The sequence below is a fragment of the Aquarana catesbeiana genome, linkage group LG09 (assembly GCF_042186555.1).
Source record: "Aquarana catesbeiana isolate 2022-GZ linkage group LG09, ASM4218655v1, whole genome shotgun sequence".
NCBI lineage: Eukaryota > Metazoa > Chordata > Amphibia > Anura > Ranidae > Aquarana > Aquarana catesbeiana.
This window is the reverse complement of record NC_133332.1, coordinates 92,113,383-92,136,123: the sequence shown is the minus strand read 5'-3', so window position 1 is coordinate 92,136,123 and position 22,741 is coordinate 92,113,383. Positions and strand designations below refer to the sequence as shown.

At 40.8% G+C, this 22,741-nt stretch overlaps 1 long non-coding RNA gene across 1 annotated transcript in view; it reads right to left on the bottom strand.

Moving 5' to 3' along the window:
* LOC141107921 (uncharacterized) overlaps positions 1 to 18,766 on the bottom strand; it is a 75,047-nt gene extending 56,281 nt beyond the window's left edge. Inside the window, exon 1 of the long non-coding RNA XR_012235986.1 lies at positions 16,731 to 18,766. This is a non-coding gene — a long non-coding RNA (uncharacterized lncRNA). The remainder of the gene's footprint in view (positions 1 to 16,730) is intronic.
* Positions 18,767 to 22,741: the final 3,975 nt, after the last annotated feature.

Genomic DNA, 22,741 nt, shown 5'->3' with positions numbered 1-22,741 from the left:
GTTCTCTGAGGTCCTTTACAAAGACCAAGTGAATAACCGCAGGCAGTGCGATGGTGCTTATCATGTTTATAGATCTTTTGCTATGTACGACCACATCTAACTAACATAGGCTAAAAGATGACCTAGATATATCGGATACTCATTTTTTTTTTTGGTGGCTCCATACTTTAGCATAATAAAACCGCTTTCTGATGTACGAGACCTGGCTGTGTTCTCTCTGACTAACTGAGTAACCAAAAAACTGATAGAGCTGAAACCATGTTTAGATAAAGCCAGTTTAAGGCTGAACTTCAGCCAAACAGCTATACACGCCACTGAAATATATGATGTATAATAAAGCTACTTTAATCATCTCAGCTCTGGAGAGTTTTACCCCCTTTCTGACCAGGTAATTTTTTTGCAATACTGCACCGCGTTGTTTTAACTGACATTTGCATGGTCACTGTACACAAATAAAATTGATGTCCTTTTTTTTCCCACAAAATAGAGATTTCTTTTGGTGGTATTTGATCACCTCTGCGGTTTTTACTTTTTTGCGCTATAAACAAAAAAAAGACTGATTATTTTGAAAAAAAACAAAACAATATTTTTTACTTTCTGCTCTAAAACACATCCAATAAAAAAAAAATAAAAAAATCAAATTTCTTCATCAATTTAGGCCAATATGTATTCTACTACAGGTTTTTGGTAAAAAAAAATCCCAATATGTGTATATTAATTAGTTTGCGCAAAAGTTATAGCTCTACAAACTATGGGATAGACTTATGGACTTTTAAATTTTTTTTAATTGTTTTTAGTAGTAATGGCAGTGATCGGTGATTTTTAGCGGGACAGCGACATTTCGGCAAACAAATCTGACACTAAGGGGTTGATTTACTAAAGGCAAATTGACTGTGCACTTTGCAAAGTGCAGTTGAACTGTGCAAGAGCAGTTGTTCCAGAGCTTAGTAAACGAGCAGAAGCTTTGCCTACTTCCATCATCCAACCATTTGCAAGCAAAAATGCTGTTTTTTTTTTTTTAATTCTCCTTGCATGTGATTGGGTATTCTTTTGCAAAGTGAAGCTTTACCTCATTTACTAAGTTCTGGGGCAATTGCACTTGCAGGGTGCAACTGCACTTTGAAAAGTGTACAGTCTATTTTCCTTTAGTATATCAATCCCTATGTGACACTTTTTTGTGACCAGTGACACCAGTACAGTGATAAGTGCTAAGAAAAATGCACTGTCACTGTATAAATGACACTGGCAGGGAAGGTGTTAACATCAGGGGCGATCAAAATGTTAAGTGTGCTCTTTAACTGTGAGGGGGAATCCTGTGACTGGAGGAAAACTGAGATCCCTGTTCTGGTTAGCAGAAACTCAAGATCTCAATTTTCCTGCCTTACAGAACGGCGGTCTGCCTTGTTTACATAGGCAGGTCGCTGTTCTGCCTCTTCTGTGAACAATGAGTCCCGGCGGCCATCACTGCCGCTGGACCCGCTAATTGGCTCCCGCTGTGTCCAATCACAGCAGGAGAGGGGCACGTGCGCCCCAGAGCAGATGAGAGGAATCATGTACAGGTACAAGATTTCACTCTTGGGAGCTGCCCTGCCGCAGTATATGTACGTGGGGTGGTCCTTAAGCGGTTAATTGCCAAAAGATTTGTATTGCTGTCCATCCAGTTCTGAGATTTACACAGTTCTGTCACACAGTACAACCCTGTCTTGCAAGAGAGAAAACCTATTTCTTTCTGCTGCAGTTAAGCAACACTTATAGGTCTTGTCTCCTCCCCAGCCTGCGAATGGACCGTGGAAGGCAATGCAGCATGTAGCGCAAGTGGTTAAGGCAGTTTTCCCTGACGGCTGAGATACGACTATGCCAACATGTTACCACTCCTTCCAACAGGTTGTTAAGCCAGGACTATTTTCTTTATCAGGCAGTTAAGGGAGGTCAGAAACCAAGTCACTTAACACAGGGCTCACTTCTATACAGCTGGCAGCTCCAGGCACCTGCCTCCAGTGTTCCATTACAACACAGAGGCCCTTGAGTTGGCAAGGTGGGGGGGGGATCCCTTACATTCTAATTTAGCAAGGGCGGGGTGAGCGGACCCACTGGAGTCCAGGACAGACAGGAAGATAAACTTCTAAATAAATAATAATGTGTGCTAGTGCCTTATAATGTCATGCCTCCATCTCCTTTATACAAAGAAATAAAAACATCTTCCATGGGACTTGAAATGAGGTACAACTTTTGCATAAAAAGATTTATTGAGGAATAGATGGAAATCTTTTTTACATAGGAACATTTTTAAAACAGCAGGCTGATTTGTAAACACTACCATGTATCGGCATACAGTCAACATAGTATTCATATAATGATACATATACAAATTCCACTCTTCAAAATTTTTAACAAAACATAATGATGGGCACATCCTTTAGCTAAACGCATTTCGTAACAATAATTTTACTTTTTCAGGTGAAGATGCCTATTGTAAAATCTGCAAACCAAAGAACAGCTTTGTAGAGTAGGTTCAAAAATTCCCTTTAAAACAGATGGAAGGGTGGAGATGTTGTGATATTTATATATATATATAGATGTCCATTAATAGAACAAGTGTACATATTCGCCAGCACACCATGGATCAACACTTCCATCCAAAGTTTTATGTTATTGAGAGATCACATCACAGAAATAAGTGCAACGTTTCGCAGCCATGCAGGGCCACAAACTGTTGCACTTATTTCTGTGATGTGATCTCTCAATAAAATAAACCTTTGGATGGAAGTGTTGATCCATGGTGTGCTGGCGAATATGTACACTTGCTTGATGTTTCCAGGACCCAACTTGTAATCGCTACAGCACCCACCAAATGGGCAAATGGGCGTACAGGTAAGTCCCATTGAATTTCCCACCGTGCCATTGCGTGCGCGCCGGACGGGTACTCCGTGAGTCGGGTCGCGGGTCCCGCGGATTCGATCACCGCGGGGATACCTGCGATCGCCTCACGGAGAGGACGAATGGGGAGATGCTGATGTAAACAGCATCTCCCCATTCTCCCTAGTGACAGTGTCACTGATCTCTGCTCCCTGTCATCGGGAGCAGAGATCAGTGATGTGTCACAGCTAGCCCATCCCCCCTACAGTTAAAAAACATTCCCTAGTACTGACTTAATCCCTCCCCGCCCACTAGTGGTTAACCCCTTCACTGCCAGTGTTATTTACACAGGAATCAGTGCATTTTTATAGCACTGATCGCTGTATAAATGACAATGGTCCCAAAAATGTGTCAAAAATGTCCGACGTGTCCGCCATAACGTCACAGTCACAATAAAAACGCTGATCGCCGCCATTACTAGTAAAAAAAAATGATTAATAAAAATGCCATAAAACTATCCCCTATTTTGTAAACGCTATAACTTTTGCGCAAACCAATCAATAAACGCTTATTGCGATTTTTTTTTTTTACCAAAAATATGTAGAAGAATACGTATCGGCCTAAACTGAGGAAAAAAATGTTTTTTTAATTATATTTTGGGGATATTTATTATAGCAAAAAGTAAAAAATATTGCGTTTTTTTTCAAAATTGTTGCTATTTTTTTGTTTATAGCGCAAAATATAAAAACCGCAGAGGTGATCAAATACCACCAAAAGAAAGCTCTATTTGTGGGGAAAAAAAGGACTTCAATTTTGTTTGGGAGCCACGTCGCACGTTCGCGCAATTGTCAGTTAAAGCGACGCAGTGCTGAATCGCAAAAAACGCTGTGGTCAGGAAGGTGGTAAATTCTTCCGGGGCTGAAGTGGTTAATAGAACAATACTCACAAATCAGCTACAGTATATAGCAATCTAAGATAATACCTCCAAATGGAAACCACCGCCAGGTGTCTGGCTTGGGAATTGTAGGGGGAATACATGGCACCCCAATGGGAAAACTGAGGAGCAGTTCCTGAAATGATATGCATGGGATTGGAAAGCCTATTATCCATTAAGAGCAGGTGAAGGAGCCTACTAAACATAGATAAAGTGACCTGTGTGCAGAAAGTGGAACTCAAAGGAAAAAAGAGACAGCGAGTGCCAGAATGTGTTTCTAGTGAATGTGGTGTCCATGTGCATCAGCAAGGAGGCAGATAAACTTCTCTTTCATGTAGAACTCTCCTCCCACGGTACACTGATATCTTGAGGAGCTGCACACTCCAACAAGGCTTCAAACAAGAAGCCCCGGCATGCTCCACAACGGTTCCAAGAGGAGATGTCTGTAATGGTTTTTGCTGAGTTCAATACAGGCGGTCCCCTACTTACAAACACCTGACTTACAAACGACTCCTACCTACAAACTTACAAATCTACCCCTAGGAAGGGAAATTCTCTCCTGTAGGAGTTATTATGGTAAAAAGGTGTCTCCACTGATGCTTTATCACCAATCCTTGTTTCCCTAATAATCCAAAATTTTCAAAATCCAATTGTCATTGGGACAGAATGTGAGGTGAAATCTTCTGAACAGGGGCACAGACAGCAAAACAAATGTTACAGGGGTGATAACCCTTCCCTATGCTATCCAAAAAACTTAAAAATAGATTTTTTTGGCTGGAGATACTTTTAAAAAATTTACCTGTTCCAACTTACAAACAGATTCAACTTAAGAACAAGCCTACAGTCCCTATCTTGTTTGTAACCCGCCTGTTTGCAGAATAATGCCTCAATTGAAATGTTTAGGTCATCCTTTTTATAGGGACCACCTTTTCACTTCCTTGCCATGACATAAGAACTTCCATGAACTTGCAGAGAGAGCACTCCACAATAATGCTCTCTATGGGGCGCGCTTACCACATGCAGCCTTTTCAGTAGGATGCTCCTACTTACGGAGAATGACTTCTACATCGTTTTCCCCCTTAGTGCCTGATAAAGAGATTACATGTTGTAAATAATAGGGAGGAGTGGTAAATAGTGGTCTTGTGTTTCAAATAAAATGTTTACCTTGAAAGTATAATAAAGAGAGAATAAATTTGAATCTTGGACTTCTGGAAAATGGTTGACACATTGGAAGGGTTCTGTCTCAATGTCTGGCTTCCTTCGTCCTTTCAGTCCGAAGGAGTGCACCTCTGTCCTTTTTTTCCTGGGAACATACAAACTGTGCTCGGTGCACCCAGCATCCAGAGGACTGACTGACCTATACAGTCTGCACAGGAGAGCAAGTGATGTCAACGAAATGAGGAGACGATGGAAGAGAGCCCAGAAAGACAAGCCTATGCAGTGGAGGAGTTGCTGGGTGTCAGGTTACTTTTATGCTTACTGGTAAGTTGCAGTGTCTGGGGTATTGGGGTTCAGTGTCAGGAGTGCTGGGAGGCAGGAAGGTTTAGAGTCAGGGATGAAGTAATAGGGATGCTATTTCATTGTCATGCATTGGCAGCCCATTCTTGACAAAATGGTTGCCAAATGCAACATATGTTAACTTGTATGGTCTAATGCAGGGATCTCCAAACTACGGCCCTCCAGCTGTTGTGGTACTACACATCCCATGAGGCATTGTAAAACTCTGACATTCACAGACATAACTGGGCATGATGGGAATTGTAGTTCCTGAACAACTGGAGGGCCATAGTTTGGAGACCCCTGGTCTAGTGCACAGCAATAAAGTGGGGGGCCTTACTATTATTATCTACTCTGCTGTCCATGTGATGTGTGGAATATGAGTACTTAGAAGGGGGCTTCCCAAATTGGCAGGCAGTATGTGCTTTCCATGTGTTTTAGGGAATTTCCAGCTTATAAAATGTATTCTGCTATATTATATGCTTGATATCTGAGCAAATATGTTTTACAGCAGCTCAGAGTTTAATAATTTGATCGCTTTTATTTTCACATGAATCATCATGCAGTATATTGAAAAACACATACTGTACATAATTGCCTATGATTAAAACATTCAAACTGCATTTTTTGAACATTTCCTCACTATTTTCCCCCTCCCATTCTACTGATCTACCTCACCCTCCCTCTGTATACTCACACAGTTCTGCCTCATTGTTTACCTATGGGCGATGTGGTTTCTACTTTCTGCTATATGTAAGTGTTTATTAGAACCCCATAGATTTATATCTAGGTTTGTCTCCTGGTCATATAGAAGTTTATGGGGTTCTACTGTGCATACACATACCTCCCAACTGTCCCAGATTTGCCGGGACCATCCCGGGATTTGATGTCAGTCCCGGTGATTCAAGGCTGAGTCCCAGAGTGGAGCCCGGTGACTTGTCATTATGACAGACAGCTGGCGGAGAGATGTTGGCTGCAATACAGAGACTGGATCGCGGTGTGTGGTATCGCACACAAGCTTTGGGGCAGAGGCAAGCAGTGCCCATGAAACCCACTGCATATGATCGGACTGAAGCTGCCTCCTCCTCCCCGATTCTGATGTTTTCCTTTTCCACAGACAGGAGGAAGAGCCAACAAGGAGGAACAACATTCTACATGCACCACGCAGATTGGAGGCCTGCAGTGGGTTACTTGCAGGGGAGGGGGGACACTGTGACTGGGAAGGGGGGGATGGAGGGGGACAGGTAACAAGGGTTTAAGAGGATTTGTTATAGAGGGGCCCATTGGGAGGAGAGAGAACTTGTGCTGGAGGAGGGATTGGATTTGAAATCCCCCCACCTCACCTTCTAGCACAAATCCTCACCCCTATCTGACTCCCCAGCACAAGTCTACTCCCCTCCCAAAGTTACCCTTGGTATATATCTGATCTCTCAGAACAATTCTGCACCCTTCCCAAAGTGCCCCCTGTATGCATATGACCCCCCAGCATAAGTCCTCTCCCTTCCCAAATTGCCCCCAAGAAAATATCCACCCCCCACCCCACCTTCTAGCACAAGTCTGCCTCCCACCCCACCTTCTAGCACCCGCCATTTTGTATCTGACTCCCCCAGCACAAGTCCACTCCCCTCCTTAAGCACCCCCTCAGTACGTATCAGACCCCCCCAGCACAATTCTGCACCCCTCCCAAAGTGCACCCCCAGTATGTATCTGACCCCCCAGCACAAGACTTCTCTCTTCCCAAAGTGCCCCCCCCAAGCACATATCTGCCCCCCCACCCTATCTTCTAGCACAAGTCCTCTCCCCTCCCAAAGCACCACCCACCAGTACGTATCTGACCCCCCAGCATGTCTGCTCCCATCCCAAAGCGCCCCCCCGTACGTATCTGACCCTCCAGTACAATTCCAAACTCCTCCAAAAGCACCTCCCCAGTATGTATTTGACCCCCCCAGCACAAGTTTACTCCCCTAGCAAAGTGCCCCTCCAAGCACATATCCACCCACCACACCTTCTAGCACAAGTCCTCTCCCCTCCCAAAGCACCCCTCCAGTACATATCTGACTCCCCCAGGACAAGTACACTCCTCACCCACAGTGCTCCCCCAAGCACATATCTGCCCCCCACCTTCTAGTACATGTTTTCTCCCCTCCCAAAAAAGTGGGACCTGAATACAGCATTTAGTGACAGTGCTGCTAATCTTCTCCAGTCTCCAGCAGGCGCCTACCAACAGTTAGTCCCTGGTATGCAAAGTCTCTTATCATTAATAACTTGTGTCTTTCATAAGTAGATCATGGGACATGTTGGAGCCACAAATAAGATATTAGTGATGGGAGACATCATGTGCTGGGAGCTGATTGATGGCATCTACAAATATTGCTGCAGCTTAGAGGAGATCAGAAGCACTGTCACCAGGGATTTTTTTCAGGGGGAACTTGGTGGAACTCAGTTCCACCACCTCTGGCTCAGACCCTTGGGGGGGGTCTGCTCACCACAATCACTTGTAAACACAGAAGTCCGGTTTCTGTGTTTACAAGTGACAGCTCTGCACTCTGTGTGTAACCCCCCTGAACTCTGCACTCTGTATGTAATGTAATCCTGGTATTTAATGCCCCTTTAAGACCCTCCTACTATTCATGAAATTTGACTGACCACACCCACTATTTGATGTTATTTGGAGGGTGTGTGTTGGTGGAGGGGTTTTGGGGAGTCGTGGTTGAGTTCCAGCACCTATTGTTTGAGAAAAAAAGCCCTGACTGTCACTATAAAAAAACAAAAACAAAAAATACTTCTCTTTTAAATATTAAACAGAGCTGGCTTGAAGTGTAAAACATAAATTAGCAGTCTACCAACTTTTCTCCAACGGTGGGCACCAATATGCTGAAGCACTTATTTAAACACATAAAGAGGACAGTAAATTCAGGACTGAAGGCACAGCTTCGCTGGAGGGTATCTGCTAATATAGTGTCCAAAGTCTACATCCTGTATATAGGCAGTGGATGGGCATTGGGGCACAGCAGATGTACGCTACAGTACCTGCCCAATAAGTGTCCTTAAAGTGTCTGGTATCTCACACTCCAGCTTTCCACACAATTTTATATTTTTCTCAGTTTCTGTTTATGTTAAGACTTTCTGAATCCCTGATCTGGAAGTGCTGAATTCATGCTGACTTTTTTTGCTGCATGCTTGTTCCAGGTCAGAAAATATTGAATACAGAGAGAGCCTTAGAACCAGCATGTTTAGAATGAGAACAGCAATAGCAGCCCCCTTACTTCCTTGAACACTGGTTTCCTTTAAAAGGGGAAAACCAACAACAAACAAAAGAATAAAATATAGTGGTAAATGTTTACCACAAACTTAATGCATTTAAAAAAAATAAAACTATAAATAGAACATGGTTTTAACACTGATATGAAGACTGCATGGAACTCATCTCAGTTTTACGCACACCCACATTATATATATATACAGTGGGGACGGAAAGTATTCAGTCCCCCTTAAATTTTTCACTCTTTGTTATATTGCAGCCATTTGCTAAAATCATTTAAGTTCATTTTTTTCCTCATTAATGTACCCACAGCACTCCATATTGACAGAAAAACACAGAATTGTTGACATTTTTTCAGATTTATTAAAAAAGAAAAACTAAAATATCACATGGTCCTAAGTATTCAGACCCTTTGCTCAGTATTTAGTAGAAGCACCCTTTTGATCTAATACAGCCATGAATCTTTTTGGGAAAGATGCAACAAGTTTTTCACACCTGGATTTGGGGATCCTCTGCCATTCCTCCTTGCAGATCCTCTCCAGTTCCATCAGGTTGGATGGTAAACGTTGGTGGACAGCCATTTTTAGGTCTCTCTAGAGATGCTCAATTGGGTTTAAGTCAGGGCTCTGGCTGGGCCATTCAAGAACATTCACGGAGTTGTGAGTTGTGAAGCCACTCCTTCGTTATTTTAGCTGTGTGCTTAGGGTCATTGTCTTGTTGGAAGGTAAACCTTCGGCCCAGTCTATAGTCTTGAGCACTCTGGAGAAGGTTTTCGTCCAGGATATCCCTGTACTTGGCCGCATTCATATTTCCGTCGATTGCAACCAGTCGTCCTGTCCCTGCAGCTGAAAAACACCCTCACAGCATGATGCTGCCACCACCATGCTTCACTATTGGGACTGTATTGGACAGGTGATGAGCAGTGCCTGGTTTTCTCCACACATACCGCTTAGAATTAAGGCCAAAAAGTTCTATCTTGGTCTCATCAGACCAGAGAATCTTATTTCTCATCATCTTGGAGCCCTTCAGGTGTTTTTTAGCAAACTCCATGCGGGCTTTCATGTGTCTTGCACTAAGGAGAGGCTTCCGTCGGGCCACTCTGCCATAAAGCCTCGACTGGTGGAGGGCTGCAGTGATGGTTGACTTTCTACAACTACACCCATCTCCCGACTGCATCTCTGGAGCTCAGCCACAGTGATCTTTGGGTTCTTCTTTACCTCTCTCACCAAGGCACTTCTCCCCTGATAGCTCAGTTTGGCCAGACGGCCAGCTCTAGGAAGGGTTCTGGTCATCCCAAACGTCTTCCATTTAAGGATTATGGAGGCCACTGTGCTCTTAGGAACCTTAAGTGCAGCAGTAATTTTTTTGTAACCTTGGCCAGATCTGTGCCTTGCCACAATTCTGTCTCTGAGCTTTTCAGGCAGTTCCTTTGACCTCATGATTCTCATTTGCTCTGACATGCACTGTGAGCTGTAAGGTCTTATATAGACAGGTGTGTGGCTATCCTAATCAAGTCCAATCAGTATAATCAAACACAGCTGGACTCAAATGAAGGTGTAGAACCATCTCATGGATGATCAGAAGAAATGGACAGCACCCGAGTTAAATATATGAGTGTCACAGCAAAGGTTCTGAATACTTAGGACCACGTGATATTTCAGTTTTTCTCTTTTTAATAAATCTGCAAAAATGTCAACAATTCTGTGTTTTTCTGTCAATATGGGGTGCTGTGTGTACATTAACGAGGAAAAAAATGAACTTAAATTATTTTAGCAAATGGCTGCAATATGACAAAGAGTGAAAAATTTAAGGGGGTCTGAATACTTTATGTCCCCACTGTATATATATATATATATATATATATATATATATATATATGTGTGTGTGTGTTTATACACACATATACACACAAATGGTCAGCCTTGAAAATGCATGGGCAACAAAATGTCAATGGTGACAGTATGTGGACAACAAATGGGCAATCATTATAATGAAAAGAGCAGAGACAATAAAAAAAGAAAACAAAAAAGAAAGAAAGAAAATAACAAAAACATATTTCTGTGTGCATACTGTATGATTGGATGATTGAAGTCCACAGAGCTTCATCTTATTCACTAAGCGAAGTTAAAATTTCCTTGCAAAGTGAACAGCCTATTTACTGTTTTTTGTTTTTTTTTACTGGTGGGCTACAGACAGCGAAAGAGGCGATTGGAGGTGGTAAGAAAGTACCTGCGGGGGACATAGCACAGCTTAGTGTATTTAGGTAGCTAGGGAGGGAGGCTGGCACTTTTTTATAGAAATTCTGCATGTGTGCTTTGAATGCAAACAGCTGTATGCAATATTTTGTACTTTCTTTTTTTGCACCTTTGACACGCAAGGAGGAGTGTGGGGGTATCAAGTAACTGGGCCTGCCTTTAACTACACTGGTATGAGCGGGTATTAATGAAGGCATGATTGTGAAAACTGTGTGGGAAATGCACGGGTCAATATTTAAAGGATAGGTTCACCTTTAGCAACATATTACATGTTACATCCATATTTAGGGTGTAACATGGTGCTATGCAGCTGCGGCAAATAGAATTGCCGTTCTCAATGGAGCCTCCTGTGCAAAAAATAATAAATGCATATTTTTCTACCTGCAATAACTTGTGCATTTATGTTTTTTATTTTTTTTTACATTCTTTATTTAAGAAAGTGTTACATCACAAAAAGAGCGCAGAGACATGTTGTACAGATCATATTCATCAGGAAGAACATGTTGCATATCGTATGGATATTACAGATTATGAAAGCGACTGATAAGAAAAAAAATAATAGTAAAATATATATATATATATATATATATATATATATATATATACAGTCTTATGCCCCGTACACACGGTCGGATTTTCCAACGGAAAATGTGTGATAGGACCTTGTTGTCGGAAATTCCGACCGTGTGTAGGCTTCATCACACATTTTCCATCGGAATTTCCGACCCACAAAGTTTGAGGGCAGGATATAAAATTTTCCGACAACAAAATCCGTTGTCGGAAATTCCGATCGTGTGTACACAAATCCGACGGACAAAGTGCCACGCATGCTCAGAATAAATAAAGGGATGAAAGCTATTGGCCACTGCCCCGTTTATAGTCCCGATGTACGTGTTTTACGTCACCGCGTTCAGAACGATCGGATTTTCCGACAACTTTGTGTGACCGTGTGTATGCAAGACAAGTTTGAGCCAACATCCATCGGCAAAAATCCTAGGATTTTGTTGTCGGAATGTCCGAACAAAGTCCGACCGTGTGTACGGGGCATTAGATGTGAAGTTATACATTTCAAAAAAGTAGCTGAATGCATGTTCTTAGTGTTGCAATGTCACCTAAGGTTTTAGTCAAAAAAACTAAAGGAAATATAAATGGAGGGACATTACAGGAGAAATAGGTTATAGGGTAAAGGGAAAGGAGGGGTCTTTAACCACCTCAATACAGTACACTTACACCCCCTTCCTGCCCAGACCATTTTTCAGCTTTCAGCTCTTTCACAGTTTGAATGACAATTACTCAGTCATGCAAAAAGGATGAAACTTGCGTCCTTTTTTCACTCAAATAGAGCTTTGTTTTGGTGGTATTTAATCACTAGTGGATTTTTTATTTGTTGTGCTATAAGTAAAAAAGACCGTAAATTTTGTGAAAAAAATGCCTTTTTCTTTGTTTCTGTCATAAAATTTTGCTAATTAGTAATTTTTCTTCATAAATTTTGGCCAAAATTTATACTGCTACATATCTTTGGTAAAAATAACCCAAATTAGTGTATATTATTTGGTCTTTGTGAAAGTTATAGAGTCTACAAACTATGGTGCCAATCACAGAAAATTGATCACATCTGATCAGGCCTTCAGTACATCAGGTGAATCTCATTTCTTGAGACACTAACAAATCAGGAAAGTACAAACACCCCCCCCCCCAAATGACCCCTTTTTAGAAAGTAGACATTCCAAGGTATTAAGTAAATAGCATGGTGAGTTTTTTTAAGTTGTAATTTTTTCCCACAATTCTTTGCAAAATGAAGTTTTTTTTTTTACAAAATTGTCAAATTATTAGGTTATTTCTTACACACAGCATATGCATACAACAAATTACACCCCAAAATACATTCTGCTACTCTTCCTGAGTATGGCGATACCACATGTGTGAGACTTTTACACAGCCTGGCCACATACAAAGGCCCAACATTGAAGTAGCACCTTCAGGTGTTCTACGAGCATAAATGACACATCTCATTTCTCAGCCACCTATTACACTTTTGAAGGCCCTGGAGCACCAGGACAATGAAATTGCCCACAAAGGACCCGATTTTGGAAAGCAAACACCCCAACGTATGATCTATGAGGCATAGTGAGTCTTTTGAACAGTTCATTTTTTTCCAGAAGTTTTTGGAAAATGTGGGAAAAAAATGAAAACGCATTTTTTTTTACACAAAGTTGTCAATTTATAAGATATTTCTAACACATAGCATGAATATAACAAAAATTACACCCCAAAATACATTTGGCTACTCTTCCTGAGTATGGCAATGCCACATGTGTGAGACTTTTACACAGCCTGGCCACATACAGAGGCCCAACATTGAAGTAGTACCTTCAGGCGTTCTAGGAGCATAAATTACACATCTCATTTCATTCCTACCTATCACACTTTTGAAGGTCCTTGAGCACCAGGACAGTGGAATTACCCACAAAATGACCCCATTTTGGAAAGCAAACACCCCAACGTATATTCTATGAGGCATGGGCTGCATATAGGTACTCGGGTACTCTGATGGGCTACAGATAGGTACTCGGGTACTCTGATGGGCTGAAAACAGGTACTCGGATAACTTGATGAGCTGCAGACAGGTACTCGGGTAACTGGATGAGCTGCAGACAGGGACTCGGGTACACTGATGGGCTGGTGACAGGTACTCGGTTACTCTGATGGGCTGGTGACGGGTACTCAGTTATTCTGATGGGCTGGTGACAGGCACTCGGGTACTCTGATGGCCTGGTGACAGGTACTCGGGTACTCTGATGGCCTGGTGATAGGTACTCGGGTACTCTGATGGGCTACAGATAGGTACTCGGGTACTCTGATGGGCTGGTGACTGGTATTTGGGTACTCTGAAGGGTGGTGACAGGTACTTTAGGTACTCGGTATTCATATGGACTGTACTCAGGTACTCAGATGAACTGTAACAGGTACTCAGGTACTTGGGTACTCAGATGAACTTCGACAGGTACTCGGGTACTCAGATGGACTGTGACAGGTACACGCCGCCACCGAAGGAACAGGGATGCGCACACACGATCATGCGCATTCCCTGTTTAAATGGAGGGCCGTCATATGACGCCCTCCCAGAACGAGAGCCGTGCCGCCTGGTCGTCATATGACAACCGGCGGGCGGCAAGCGGTTAATGGGAGTATGGTCTGCAAATCAGGGGGGCATCTACTCGGTGGTGGTGTATTTATTATTTTTTAGCAAAAGAGGACTTAGCTGTTTTTTAAATGATCTGCCATCATAAAAATCATACTAAAAAAACATCACTGTATTGGGTATAGTAGATACATTGATGTCTATGTATCATTTGGAAGGTTTCTCTCGATTTCTTGTCTAATATACACATCTGGAATGCAAAAGTGCAAAATCTGGTGCAGCTGTGCATGGTAGCCAGTTTCTAACTTCAGCATGTTCAATTAAACTTTGACAATAAAACCTGGATTCTTTGCACAGCTGCACCAGATTTTTCACTCCCCGTTTTTTGTAAATCAACTCCACAGTGTCTCTTTAGTTTGGAAAATTTACAGTTCTTACTCGAACCTGAGCACACATTGGAAGGTTTTTTTTTTTTTAAACTCTTCCCTACTCTATCTAGAAGGAAAAAAAGTTTTGGCTTTAATTTTGTTTTAGATTTTAAGCTCCCACAAGCAAGGCTCTCCTGTCTTGTCTTGCATTGTATTGTAACTATACTGTGACCCTTTATTTTGTAAAGCCCTGCACCAACTGTTAGTGCTATATATATATCCTGAAAAAAATAATAATAATCATACAAAATACACTTTAAACATAGAAATGACAGAAAGGGACATCCATGTACATGTTATGTCAAGATAAATGGAAACTTTTCGTGTGCTATTTTTCTTAATCTATTCTGGTCATCCTATCATATATACAATCTCATGCATAATAATAATTAGATAATCATTTGTCTTGTCTTATGAAACTTACCTAAAAATGTATATTTTATCTTTTTTAGGTTTTAGGCAATAACATGGTATATAACAATTAAAAATGAAATAAAATATATCCCCAACACATTTGTGACCATTCTGGGCAACTGGGTTGCTAGTTTCACTGTAATTAAACATAAGTATAAGTGGTATATTAAAAGAAAATGATAAATTATAATTATAGTAATGTGAGAAGAGATAGATAGACGGTGGACGGTGGGGGGGGCTCTTTTATAATTTCTCCCATTACTACATTTTTCTACACAATGTACAATTCTGTATTTTATGTACTCGTATAATACGCACCACCCCTGTTACATCTAATACTATGTACAGTGGATGAGCGATAGGAGCAATATAGAAAAAATAAACAACAACATACACAAACACATTTTACACACCAAAGCAAATCCTTAGTGTTAGTATTTAAGCTGCAATTTGTAAATGGAGGTATTTTTTCTTAGCTCATAATAATATTTTTTATATTCACACAGAAACAAGAATTCACTATGTGTAAGTGACTCCTTTGAAGAGAACATTGCTTTTTTACGGTATATGTAAGTAAATTAAAAAAGTCATATGAAATATAAAATATTTAGTAGCAGTGAAAGAAGTGATAAATTACAGTTTTGGTTATTTAATTTCAGTATTACCTAAACACTGATATCTAACATTTTGCGGAAAAAAGCATGCACACCTACAATTTATGTTCTGACCTTTTTTTAAAAATCTAAACTTAACCATGTCTGTACAAAAATAAAATGTAGCAAATTGTTCTGAAAGTCATAACAGTAGTATTTAAATGTGGGTTATACCAGGGTATATATAAGTTCAATTCTCTAGTGAAAAGACATTGGGATTTTGGGCTAATTTCCATTTGATAACTTCGGTACAGCACATTAATAGCTGTGCATTTAAAAGATGTTCAGAATTCAAAACTGAGATATCCAGTACAATAAAAATGTCACTGATATTTGACAAACATAAGCAGAAGGATCAAAAGTCAAAGTGTTTACTTAATATATTTATCTTTTTCCCCCAAAGGACACATTTTTAAAATTATTTAAAAAATCTCAGCTTATCCTAGGGAAAAGAAAAATTCAAATGCAGGCACCTATTTTCTTTCTAGTTCCTAAATAACTTCTCTGAATCAGTAACAATTATAGGGTTTATAAAAAAAACATGTTTGATAGTCATGTTAACACAACCACACTTAAAAATGATTCAGTCTCACGTGTATTGTTTAGATTTTTTTTTCTGAATTCTATTTTTAGATTCAGTATTGTTATCATTTAGTTAAAAATTATTTACTAAAAATGTATAGTGTTGTATGTTATTATCATTGCCAGAATTAACCCATTGGTTAAGTTTAATAAACAAAGTTTTTTAGACAATTTCATGACACAGATCTAGCACAGCACCTATCTGGAGCTTTATTTTTTTAAAGGCTTCTAAAACAAAGAGGTTAATTCGTATGAGAGAATGTGGACTTAGAAAATTCGATTTTTACTTATCTTAGTTACATTATTTTCACTTTGAGTACCCAATCATATGCAGGGGAATTTGAACAATACAGAATCTTACCTTGCACATGATTAGAGAATTGAAGTGAACAGAGATTAATTTAAATTTTTAAGCTAGATGAACTTTCTCTACTCCATCAGTAAATCAGAAACATTTGTTTAGAATGAGTATATATACTCAGTAAAGAGCATTGAGTAATAAAATGTGTTTGTTATAAAATAAAACTAGCTTGGACTAGAAATTAAATACACCTGAAATATCTAATATTTAGGCAAACAAAAAAATAAAATAAAGTAACACATATAATGAAATAATTCAGTGACATTTAGAAAAACTATGGCAATCTAGCCTACAATTTTAAAGTAAAATATTCTTAAAATGAATAATTCCCTCATTATTGGCCTACCAGTTGGTGGAACTGCATGAAGAAGTATTAGAAATAAAGAGGCTTTGCAGATCATCATTGTCTTGGGCAGAGAGGAGAAGGCAAAATGATTTAATTGATGGTAGATTTCTGCCTCTTAGAGCTATTATCTTAGCACCACCCCTTCTACCTTAGTCCATTGCGCTTGAAAAACCACATTTTCCATGAAGTTTTTCAAGTGAGTAGGGTAAGCCATCAAACCTTGCCACTAGGCTCACCACTAGATCTATTACTCTAGAACATATAGCACATTCCTTTGCAGCAAAGATGAATAGCAACTTCCAATAATACACTCAATTTTTTTTTTTTTTTAGCCTCTTACACAAAGGAAAGTGGCAAAAGATGGTACATATATAGGAAATAGCAAGGCAGATGCTAAAAACAGTTCAAACCACAATTCAGTATAAGAACAGACAAAATTGCTTTAGGTTTTAACAACAATATTTTAATAGAGACCTAAAACTCTTTTGCTGCAACTTGGTCTGAATTCCACAATAATTTCTGATTTAATATTTTTTATAAATAATAAAAATATTTTTTAGCGTTAGACAAGAGAAAATATTTTAGTTTTCTGTGCAACTTAAAGGCCACTTTGGTGAATTTTACCAAAGAAGACAAAAGTGGGCTTATTTACTTAGATCAACTTTTAACTTCAAAAAACATTGTGTGAATGTTCCTTAAATTTTTTTTAGAACATGACATGATAATTGAAGTGAATATTCAAACATTTGTTTGACTGAAGGTTCTCAACATCTTTAGTAAATCGACCTCATGGTATTTATTTTATTCCCATTTCTATGCTTACTGTTAAAATGATACTCTGTGCAAACAAATAAATATGCTGAAATACATATTGACCTGTACATGGGTATTGTTTTTCTGCGTTTAACCATTTTGCTGCCATCTATGTAAGGCTTAAGTCGGCAGCAGTGGGGAGATATACACACTCCCTGCTATTACAGAGCCAGTAGTGCATGTAATTCTAACAAGCTGACCAATGGCTTCACAGGTGACAGCAATTGGGTGGCTGTAAAGTCGTCCAATTGCTTGCATGGGCAGACACAAGTGAGTGACCCTCCTGCCATGTTTTTTGGCTCCATTGTCCCACTTGCGGGCCCAGGACCCCCATGGTGGGTGCACCGGATAGATGGGAGGAAGACCAGCGAACATCTGTTCGCTGATCCCCCCCAATAGCTAGAATAAAAATGGAGATGACATGTATTACATCACAACTGTTACTTTCCCTGGCTCCTGTGCCCAGGTAAGAAGCTAATGAGCACTATCTGCACTCCATTAGCATCAGCGGAAGGCAAGTTAGATATCAGGAGCCTGATGTCTCATTAAAAAGAACCAAACCTCTTTGTGTCGACGGAACGCATATATGCGGCCTCTTGTCGGGTGGTACTTAACGCAGAGAACTCAGGACCCACATGGTGGGTGCACTGGATAGAAGGGGGGGAGGCCAGAAAACATCTGTTCACTGATCCCCCCCTAGCTAGAATGAACATGGAAGAGACATGTATTACATCACTTCCAGGTTCAACTGTCACTTTCCTTGGCTGCTGTGGCTGGGTAAGAAGCTAATGGAGTATTATCTGCGCTCCATTAGCTTCAGTGGCAAGTTATATATCAAGTTATATATCAGGGATCTGATAGACCCCTGATTTCTCATTAAAGAGAACCTATCATAGCAAAATGCTAGAACATAGGGGACTTTTGGCCCCTGCGTGATAAAAAAAAGTGAAAAAAAATTGTTACGCCTAAGCACTTAAAGTGTTTGTAACCCTAAAAAAAAAAAAAAAAAAGATCCTGTTCCTTTAAGGCATGAAAAACAGCACAATGCTTGTGCTGTGCAATTCTTCTCTTCTTAACTTGTAATAAACCTGGTTGATCCTGCCAGTTCCTGTGTCCCCCTGCCTCTGCTGACCACGATAATCATGGCTGCTGAGCCCTGATTACCGTGGTCAGTTTATGTGCCTCCGGCAGCTCTCGTCTCTCCTCTGACAGTCTTTCCCCCTCCCTCCCTGTCCGCATGAGATCGCTTTCCTCCCAGCCCCTCCCGCCTCTTATTCAGCTGCATAATGCAGCACATATCAATGTATGCCATGCAGATATGCTGCCATTAACGTGTTTGTTTAAATTGAAAAGGCGAAATACTGTCTCTGACAGCGCTCACATGATCGAAAAGCTCCCTAATGCAAGTAGAGATCAGATGCTTTCTGTTAGCCATCACTCTGTTTTCATTCTGGCCTTAACACCCACCGGCAGAGAGGCCGCATATATGCGTACTGCTGGTGCGAAGAGGTTAAAGTGTTTGTAAAGTCACCATGTGACTTTACATGAATGCCATGCAGATATGCTCCCATTAACAAAAGTGTAAGTGTTTGTTAGAAATGAAAAGGCTAAATACAGTTTCTGACACCGCAGCTGTGCGGTCACGTGTTTCCCCTGTACTGGCCGGCCTCGATCTATGGAGAGAAGCAGGAGGGACAGAGATTCCCATGTGAAGTCAGCCAGCCAGCAGAGGGGAATCTCGGTCCCTCCTGATTCTCTCCATAGATCGAGGCTTTTTGATCATGTGACCGCTGTAACAGCCAATCACGGCAGTCACATGATCAGAAACCTGCTCCGCCTCCTGAGATCAGAAACCTCTTAAAGAGCCAAGAGGCGCTGACGTTAATTGGCTAAACCCCCCCCCCTAACAAAAACAAGAACTTAATCCCTTTCTGCCACCGCCTCCCAGCCCCTCAAGAGCTTCTAAATGCCGGGAAGGGGGAATTCTGATCATGTGACCTCTGTGTTGCAAGTATCGCAAGTATGCAAAGGGAGCTTTCCAGTCCCCACCGGTGACTGTGCTTGGAGTGCGCACTCTCAGTTTACATAGGGCCGCATATATATGTAGCCTCTCAGCTTTAAAGCCCACCCTCCGAGAGGAGGGAAGAGGTTAACACACACATCAGGACAGCCTACATACATAAATGTTGATTGCACTACACATTATATATTGCTGTGTGAGAGTAATACTCATAGGACCATTATTCATGGCTAATTCTAAATTGATGGCCTGTAAAGGCTTTTTAAGTGTCACCTATGGAAAATTTTGGGTACTAAAATTTGTCATCCTTTTAGAGGTGCGTGCAATTTTAAGGCTTTGGGTATTTACTTGACACACCTCGTCTTTTATATTTTACCAAAAAAATGGGTGTTATATTATTCTGTTTGGGTGCCCTAAAATTAAATTGTGCATTTTTTACAGAAAATTTGCACTTCATAAACTGAAATTAAAATTTGAAACTACCAATTTTATTCTAAAAAAAATCCTGGAAATATATGTTTGTGGGTTTTAACTAATCTTCAGGCCTAAAATGATTTTTTGAACATGTGTGCAAAAGCGGCTCCGGCAGCAAAAATTTTAAAACACCAGTCAGGAGATTCCCATTGCATCAAAGCAGTAGTGTACAGGGGGTCCCCTACTTACAAACATCCGACTTACAAACGACTCCTACTTACAAACGGAGGGAGACAACAGGAAGTGAGAGGAAATCTACCCCTAGGAAGGGGAATTCACTCTTGTAAGAGTTAATATGGGAAAAAGGTGTCTCCACTGATGCTTTATCACCTATCCTTATTTCCCTAATAACCCCAAATTTTCAAAATCCAATTGTCATTGGGACAGAAAGTGAGGTGAAATCTTCTGAACAGGGGCACAGACAGCAAAACAAATGTTACAGGGGTGATAACCCTTCCCTATGCTATCTACAAAACTTAAAAATAGATTTTTTGGCTGGAGCTACACTTAAAAAATTTACCTGTTCCGACTTACAAACAGATTCAACTTAAGAACAAACCTAAAGTCCCTATCTTGTTTGTAACCCAGGGACCCCATGTAGATGATAGTTCAGAGGTTGCTGGGTGTGGCTTTTTTTGGACAAAACACATCCTATTGAGGGGTGGACTGCAGGCAAAGCAGGTCGATCGTAGCTATGTCTTATCAAGCAATACATTGTGCCAACATATGCATTTGAGCAGTGCTGCATTTAATTGGAAAAGACTGAGTTTGACAAGAACGACCTTCTACTTGAGACTTATGGGGCGTACACACGGTCGGACTATTCGACCGCACCGGTCTGGCGGACGCCGACAGACCAAATCCAGTGAACAATCAGATCATGTGTGGGCTTCACCGGACCTCGAGCGGACTTTTCCAGTCGCAAATCTGACGGACTTTAGATTTGGAACATGCTTCAAATCTTTACGTCGTAACTCCACCGGACCCAGAAATCCGCTCGTCTGTATGCTAGTCCGATGGACAAAAACCGACGCTAGGGCAGCTATTGGCTACTGGCTATCAACTTCCTTATTTTAGTCCGGTGTACGTCATCACGTACAAATCCGTTTTACTTTGGTGTGATCGTGTGTAGGCAAGTCTGGTCGTTAGAAAGTCCGTCGAAAGTCCGCCAAAAGTCAGTTGAAAGTCTGTCGAACAGGCTGTCGGACTTTTGTAGCTGAAAAGTCCGACCGTGTGTAGACGGCATTACTTTGGTCTTGTGATTTATTATTATAAATATTTAGGTGCATTCTAGATGGAAGTAAACCAAACAAGGTGGGTGTCGAAGTGAAAGGGGTCATTATATCATAATCAATAGTTACAAACTCATGGGCATTTTCATTTCTGAAATAGAAGCTGAGTATGTGTAATAAATAAAATTGCTCATAAAAGAGCATTGTGGTGTGCTGGAAATCCTGCTTCATTACCTTCATTTCCTTTACACACATTTTCTGCACTGCATGACCAGACAGTGACACACATTGGGGGTTATTTACGAAAGGCAAATCCACTTTGCACTCCAAGTGCACTTGGAAGTGCAGTCTCTGTAGATCTGAGGGGAATATCTAAAATGAGGGGAAGCTCTAATGATTTTATCATCCAATCATGTGCTAGCTAAAATGCTGTTTTTTATTTTCCTTGCATGTCCCCCTCAGATCTACAGCGACTGCACTTGAAAGTGCAAATTGCATTTGCCTTTCATAAATAACCCCCATAGTTCTTAACTAATCAAGTCATCTATCTGATTCAGAAAATCAGCTTCCTATGTAATCTTGCTGCTTACAACCTCCTCATTGGCCAGTGAATCTGCATCAGCTACTCTGTCCTGTGAGCCAGAAGCTGACCCAGGAAGCTGTAATAATAAACTGGGGAGTAGTATCACCTTGATTAGCAGTTGTATGTATCACAAGAATGGATGGCCAAAAATCACGTGTCAGGAAAAACACTAAACATGTATTTACCTGTTTGCCCAGAATTCTATTATTAGAAATATTCTCTGTGTTTTTGTGATGGTTTGTTAAAGCCAAACTGAACCTTTAGGTTAAACCAGAAGTAAACTCATCCATAAAACAGTTTCATTTACGGCACGTGCCGGAAATGTAACACTCCCATTGGTTGTGCTCGCAACCAAACCATCCAATGGCTGGTGTCATAACTGATCACATGTGCAGCATCATGGCAGTTGTAGATTAAATAGAGGCAAAGATGGCAGCTTCCATTCGTGTGTAAAGGCCTCATGCACAGAGGATGTTTAAAAAAGGCCAGCGCTGCTGCCAGGAAAAAGCAGCATTAAAAACGCGTTGTTAGCTGTGTTTTTGAATAGCATTTATGGAGGTTTTTTGGTGATTTTTCAGTAAAAACACTCCCTATAATGTAAAAATGCCTAAAAATGGCAAACGCAGCTAAACGCTTGTTACAGCGTTTAGCAGCATTTTTTGTCGTTTTTCATTTTTACAGCTCAACAGCCTCTGCTCCTGGCCTGTGCTCGACAGCACAGGCTGTCATTTCTACTGCCCCATAACGCTTATGCCTCCAAAGGCCTCTGAAAATTTGTGTGCATGGACACATTGGCTAACATGGAGGGGCGTTTAGAGGCAGTTAAAAAACCATCAGACTCCCCTAAAAGCAGCTGTAAAAACGTTGTGTGTGCATGAGCACTTACAGT